General features: G+C 36.6%; 1 protein-coding gene across 1 annotated transcript in view; it reads right to left on the reverse strand.

Annotated features, from left to right (window-relative positions):
- Nucleotides 1-8072, reverse strand: part of LOC136032195 (poly(3-hydroxybutyrate) depolymerase-like) — a 283620-nt gene that overhangs the window by 54982 nt on the left and 220566 nt on the right. The gene's annotated exons all lie outside the window — the stretch shown is intronic.

Consider the following 8072-nt stretch of genomic DNA (forward strand, 5'->3'; position numbering starts at 1 on the left):
TGTTGTTCACTTAGCGGTACATTTACAGAATGGTCAACGTGTTTATTTCACGGAAACCAACGTGCAACAAAGAGTCCTGAATCCACCGGATACAACATTAACAGCTTTTTTTCGCTTTGCAAAAATGATTCTTTTGCAAAAAAACTGCTGTATACTGAAGTGCCTTCGTATTACACGTGGAATACTAAAAATAAAGTATTTGAACGTCGAAAACAGGGTAAGTCAGTCGACGGGCAACCTACCATCTTCAAAGATACCACGATAGGAAGACTCTACACCGTTCACCCCAAACAACGTGAATGCTTCTTTCTACGCCTGCTTTTGGTGAATGTACCCGGTCAGACATCCTTTGAGTATTTGAGGACTGTAAATGGTACTATACATGACACTTACCGTAGTGCATGCCAAGCTCTGAATTTATTGGAGAATGACCAACACTGGGATAACTGCATCAATGACGCGTGCGAAACGTCAACCCCAAGTCAAATTCGTGCATTGTTTGGCATCATTTTAACAACTTGCTCTCCATCAGCTCCTACAGAGTTATGGGAAAAATATAAGTCAAAAATGTCCGAAGATATACTCCATCGAAAACAGTTAGAGACGTCAGATATGATTTTTGATTTTACATCAGAAATTTATAACTACACTTTAGTTGTTATAGAAGATTTGTGCGTACATTTGGCAAACAAACCTCTTCAGGATTTGGGAATGCTTTCACCTAACCGTATCGCTGCTGTTTCGACATGTGTAGAATTGGATCGTGAACAAAGTTACAGTACGAGTGATCTATTGTCGTATGTACAAAATAACATTTCCAAGTTAACGTCGGAACAAAAAGACATTTATGATACGATAATGCATTGTGTCGATAAAAACGTTGGAGAAATTTTCTTTTTGGATGCGCCAGGAGGTACTGGTAAAATGTTTGTGATAAAACTGATTCTGGCATCAATTCGATCAAAAAATGATATAGCGTTGGCAATTGCGTCGTCCGGAATAGCCGCAACATTGCTGCCTGGTGGAAGAATTGCTCATTCCGCTTTGAAATTGCCTCTGAACTTGCATTCTACAGAAACTCCCACGTGCAATATTTCCAAATCATCTAGGATGGGTAAAGTATTGCAGCAATGCAAGCTTATTATTTGGGATGAGTGCACAATGGCACACAAATAATCGCTGGAGGCTCTGGATCAATGCTTGAAAGATTTGCGAGGGAAGTCGAAACCCTTTGGCAGCACATTAATATTGCTTGCGGGAGATTTCAGGCAAACATTACCTATAATACCTAGATCAACTCCTGCAGACGAAATGAATGCTTGCCTGAAAAATTCTAATTTATGGGCACACGTAAAAACATTAAAATTAACTACAAATATGCGTGTCCGATTGCAAAACGATGACTCTGGTCAAACATTTTCAGATCAATTGCTGGCAATGGGAAACGGAAATCTCCCAGTAGACTCAATTTCAGGACGTATACAACTACCTGCTGATTTCTGTAATTTAGTGACGTCCAAAAATGAATTGATTGAAAAAGTATTTCCGAATATTCTAAAAAATTATAAAAATAATAAATGGCTAAGCGAAAGAGCGATTCTCGCACCCAAAAATATAGACGTCCACGAAATCAACAATATTGTTTTGACCAAGATTCGAGACCAAGCAGTCCTTTACAAGTCAGTCGACACAGTTTTGGAACCAAATGAAGCGGTTAATTATCCATCTGAATTTTTAAATTCCATAGATCTTTCAGGGTTTCCACCACACGTGCTACAACTAAAAATAGGCGTACCAATAATACTTTAAAGAAATATAAACCCACCAAAGCTTTGCAATGGCACTCGACTTGCCGTAAAAAAAAACAATGGAAAACCTAATAGACGCCACAATCTTGACAGGGCCTTTTGAGGGTGAGGCTGTTCTTATTCCTCGCATTCCCATGATTCCAACGGATCTGCCTTTTCAGTTTAAAAGATTGCAATTCCCAATTCGATTAGCATTTGCAATCACCATTAACAAAGCTCAAGGTCAATCATTAGAAAAATGTGGTATAGATCTTAATACTGATTGTTTTTCCCATGGACAATTGTACGTTGCATGTTCGAGGGTCGGTAAACCTGACAATCTATTTATATGCAGCGACAATTGGACAGCGAAGAATGTTGTATATTCGCAAGTTTTACGCAGTTAATTTGTATTTTGGAACCAAATGAAGCGGTTAATTATCCATCTGAATTTTTAAATTCCATAGATCCTTCAGGGTTTCCACCACACGTGCTACAACTAAAAATAGGCGTACCAATAATACTTTTAAGAAATATCAACCCACCAAAGCTTTGCAATGGCACGCGACTTGCCGTAAAAAAAACAATGGAAAACCTAATAGAGGCCACAATCTTGACAGGGCCTTATGAGGGTGAGGCTGTTCTTATTCCTCGTATTCCCATGATTCCAATGGATCTGCTTTTTCAATTTAAAAGATTGCAATTCCCAATTCGATTAGCATTTGCAACCACCATCAACAAAGCTCAAGGGCAATCACTAGAAAAATGCGGTATAGATCTTAATACAGATTGTTTTACCAATGTACAATTGTATGTTGCATCTTTGAGGGTCGGTAAACCTGACAATCTATTTATACGCACAGACAATGGGACAGCGAAGACTGTTGTATATTCACAAGTTTTACGTAGTTAATTTGTATTGTATCTATCTATCTATCTATCTATATAAAAACGAGTTGTGTGTATGCATGTTTGTTTGTTTGTAAAAAGAGCGTTTGCATATGACGTCATTATTAGTACATACGGCTTTGTATATGGACAGACAATGGGAAAGCCAAGAATGTTGTATGTTCGCAATTTTTACGTAGTTTGAAACACATATATAAATCTATCTATATTCACAGGTGGGACACAGGGACACAACTACAATGGCGCGTAACTAATATGGCGCGTAACGACTTACGCGCGCGGGGGGACTTGGGGGGCGCGAAGCGCCCCACTAACTAGGTGTTGGGGTGGCGCGAAGCGCCACCCCAACAGCTAGTTTTTATATATATAGAATACGTCAGTTGACAAACATGACGTCAGTCGACACAAAAACATGACGTCAGTAGACAGACACACAGACAAACAAATTATTTATATATATATAGGTAGACTAGCTGTTGGGGTGGCGCGAAGCCATCCCATAAGCCATCTCCTAGAACCGTTCCAGGTTCTAGGTTCAAGAGGTTCCAGGCTCGAACTTTGGCTTTAGCATTAATATAAAAGAAGCAAAAATCTAAAGAAGGTAAAAACTACAAAAAAAAACTAAAAAGAAAAAAAAAATAAAAAAATCTAAAAATGCTTAAAAACTAAAAAAAAAACTAAAAAAAAGGTAAAAACTAAAAAAAAAACTAAAAAAAGGAAAAAACCATAAAATAAACTAAAAACTATTAAAAAAAAACTAAAAAAGCTAAAAAACTAAAAAACTAAAAAAACTAAAAAAGGTAAAAACTAAAAGAACTAAAAAAGAAAAAAAAACTAAAAAAGGAAAAAACTGAAAAATAAAGGAGAAAAAGAAAACTAAAAAAATATAAATAAAAAAACTAAAAAGATAAAAACTTCAAAAAAAACTAAAAAGAAAAAAGAAAAAACTATAAAACCTAAAAAATGGTAAAAACCAATAAAAAAAAACTAAAAAGAAAAAAAGGGAAAAAATTAAAAATTTATTTCATCATATACCAATTCAAAAACGAATGTATACCGGGATGACGACCGGGACACAGGGAATATAAATGACGACGCATGGGACACAACTACAAGGGTGACGCCGGAGGCACAGGGGGGATATATAAATGACGACGGAGACACAGGCAATGTTCGATTAGCAATCACCATCAACAAAGCTCAAGGGCAATCATTAGAATCAAGAGGTATAGATCTGAATATGGATTGTTTTTCCCATGGACAATTATATGTTGCATGTTCAAGAGTCGGTAAACCTGACAATCTATTTATATGCACAGACAATGGGGCAGCGAAGAATGTTGTCTATTCACAAGTTTTACGTCGTTAAAAACATAAAATTGACTTTGCATCCAGTTGAACTTTATCCTTTTCAATCTTAGACATCGTGCCGGAAACCTCGGAACAATTTATATATATAAAATTAGTTGTCTGTGTGTGTGTGGGTCTGTCTGTCGGGTGACGTCGTGTTTGTGTGTCGACTGACGTCATATTTTCAACTGACGAAATTACAGACCGGGACATCGGGACATAAATGATGACCGTGAAACCGGCACATAGGGAATATCAATGGCGACACTCAAAGAGAAAGCGACCGGGACAAAAGGAATGTTCGATTAGCAATCAACAAAGCACCGGGACACAAATGACGACCGGGACACAGGGAGTATAAATGACGACCAGGACATAAGTAAAAAAAAAAATAAAAAAAACTAAAAAAAAGGTAAAAACTAAAAAAAACTAAAAAGAAAAAAAAACTGAAAACTAATAAAAAAACTAAAAAATCTAAAAATCTAAATAAACTAAAAAAGAAAAAAAAAGAAAAAAGGAAAAAAATAAAGGAGAAAAACAAAACTAAAAAACGAATGTATATACAGACCGGGACCCCGGGATACAAATGACGACCGGGGACACAGGGAATATAAATGACGACCGGGACACAGGGACACAACTACAACGGGGACGCCGGGGGGCACAGGGGGATATAAATGACGACCGGAACACCGGGACACAAGGAATATAAATGACGCCCGGGACACTCAAAGAGAAATCACAGACTGGGACACCAGGACACAAATGACGACCGAGACACAGGGAATATAAATGACGACCGGGACACAGGGACAAAACTACAAAGGGGACGCCGGGGGGCACAGGGGGATATATAAATGACGATGGCGAACAGGGAATGGTCGACACAGGGATATATATATATATATATATATATATATATATATATATATATATATATATATATATATATATATATATATATATATATACATATATATATATATATATATATATATATATATATATATATATATATATATATAATATATATATATATATATATATATATATATATATATATATATATATATATATATATATATATATATATCTATATTCACAGGTGGGACATAGGGACACAACTACAATGGCGCGTAACTAATATGGCGCTAATATATATTACTAACTAATATATATATATGTTTTTAACTACGTAAAACTTACGAATATACAACATTCTTTGCTGTCCCATTGTCTGTGCATATAAATAGAATGTCAGGTTTAACGACTCTTGAACATGCAACATATAATAGTCCATGGGAAAACAATCCGTATTCAGATCTATACCTCATGATTCTAATGATTGCCCTTGAGCTTTGTTGATGGTGATTGCTAATCGACAATTCCCTGTATCGCCATCGTCATTTATATATCCCCCTGAGCCCCCCGGCGTCCCTGTTGTAGTTGTGTCCCTGTGTCCCGGTCATCATGTCCCGGTGTCCCCGTCGTCATTTTTGTCCCGGTCTGTATACACATTCGTTTTTGAATTGGTCTTTTTTTAGGTTTTAGTTTTTTACCTTTTTTAGTTTTTTTTTTCTTTTTTTTAGTTTTGTTTTTCTCCTTTATTTTTCATTTTTTTTCCTTTTTCATTTTATTTTCTTTTTTAATTTTTTTTAGCTTTTTTAGTTTTTTATTTGTTTTTAGTTTTTTTTTTAGTTTTTTTAGTTTTTTTTTTACTTATGTCCTGGTCGTCATTTATAATCCCTGTGTCCTGGTCGTCATTTATACTCCCTGTGTCCCGGTCGTCATTTGTGTCCCGGTGCTTTGTTGATGGTGATTGCTAATCGAACATTCCTTGTGTCCCGGTCGTCATTTATATTCCCTATGTGCCGGTGTCCCGGTCGTCATTTGTGTCACGATGTCCCGGTCTGTAATTTCGTCAGTCGAAAACATGACGTCAGTCGACACAGAAACATGACGTCACCTGACAGATCGACAGACAGACAACTTATTTTTATATATATAGATACTAGCTGTTGGGGTGGCGCTTCGCGCCACCGCAACACCTAGTTGGTGGGGTCGCTTCGCGCCCCCCGCGCGCGTAAGTCGTTACGTGCCATATTAGTTACGCGCCATTGTAGTTTTGTCCCTATGTCCCACCTGTGAATATATATATATATATATATATATATATATATATAATATATATATATGTTTTTAACTACGTAAAACTTGCGAATATACAACATTCTTTGTTGTCCCATCGTCTGTGCATATAAATAGATTGTCAGGTTTACCGACTCTTGAACATGCAACGCATAATGGTCCATGGGAAAACAATCCGTATTCAGATCTATACCTCATGATTCTATTGATTGCCCTTGAGCTTTTTTGATGGTGATTGCTAATCGACCATTTCCTTTGTTGCCGTCGTCATTTATATATCCCCCTGTGCCCCCCGGCGTCCCCGTTGTAGTTGTGTCCCTGTGTCCGGGTCGTCATTTATATTCCTGTGTCCCCGTCGTCATTTTTGTCCCGGTGTCCCAGTCTGTGATTTCTATTTGAGTGTCCCGGGCGTCATTTATATTCGTCAGGATATTGTAGGGCATCGTAGCATCGATGAGTTTAAGCAATTCTTGTCAACTGATTGTTTCGCCTATAAAGAATATTATCTCGAGGTAAGAACTGATCACCGACCACAACGATTGCCACTTTGTTGATAGTTGCGTATCAGGAGGCATCAATTCGATTGCTGTTTTTAAGCAGAAGCACTAAATTATTATTTTTGTGGAAAAGATGATATATATAAATACATATATATATATTTTCTTTTTAGTTTTTTTGTAGTTTTTACCTTTTTTAGTTTTTTTCTTCTTTTGTATTAATGCTAAAGCCAAGGTTCAAACCTGGAGCCTCTCGGACCTAGAACCTGAAACATAACGCTTTACCAACTCAGCTACTTCGGCGTGAATACATTCGTTTTGAGCAGCTTCCTCGGGTGTTGCCATTGTAGGTTCTTCAGTCATTTTACAATTAGAAATTTCTCTTTCAACGGTCTTCTTACAATTAAAAATTTGTCTTTGAACGATATTCTTAAATACCTGTGTCCTGGTCGTCATTTATATTGCCTGTGTCCCGGTCGTCATTTGTGTCCCGGTATCCCAGTCTGTAATTTCTCCTTGAGTGTCCCGGTCGTTATTTATATTCCCTCTGTCCCGGTCGTCATTTGTGTCCCGGTCTGTAATTTCTCTTTGAGTGTTTTTTCTTTTTAGTATTTTTTAGTTTATTACATTTTTTCTTTTTTCAATTTTCTTTTTCTTCTTTATTTTTCAGCTTCACTATGAAATACATATCGCCGAACCTTTGTTTTTTTTTAACTAAAATCTGGTAGGCATTGATGACCTTATCCAAGTCAAGATCCCAAACCCAATCATCATCGCTATCATTTTCAGTTTTTATATGTTTTGACTCTCGCTGTCCAGGTGGATCTTCATCTAACTGCGCGGTTTTGCGTTCTTTAGCCTCAAGCCTGTTTCCTTGCTGTTCTTTTGATTCCTCGGCACGCTTTCTTTTCTGACTTTCTCTATCAGCAGCAAGTTTTTTGGCATAGACTCTTTGAGCATCTTCATCGGCTTTTGCCATTGTAAGTTCATCAGTCATTTTAAACTTAAACATTAATAGATTTCTACGTGAACATATATGTCTTAAATATCTTTAATGGCGTCATCGTCATAGCAAAAATGACGACAACTAACTTCATGACGCCAGTCGACATAGATAGATATAATTCTAAAATTGTCAGGTAATTTTCTATTTTGAAATAAAAACTAAAAATTATTGCTCAGACAACATAAATATTTTTTATATTTACATAATAGCTTTAGTGGTTCTGGACTGAAAACTAAATATGCTAATCAAATTGGGAATTGCAATCTTTTAGGTTGAAAAGGCAGCTCCATTGGAATCATGAGAATGCGTGGAATAAGAAAAGCCTCATCCTCAAAAGGCCCTGTCAAGATTGTTGCCTCTATTACGTTATAACAG

The sequence above is a fragment of the Artemia franciscana genome, chromosome 10, assembly GCF_032884065.1.
Source record: "Artemia franciscana chromosome 10, ASM3288406v1, whole genome shotgun sequence".
Taxonomy (NCBI): domain Eukaryota; kingdom Metazoa; phylum Arthropoda; class Branchiopoda; order Anostraca; family Artemiidae; genus Artemia; species Artemia franciscana.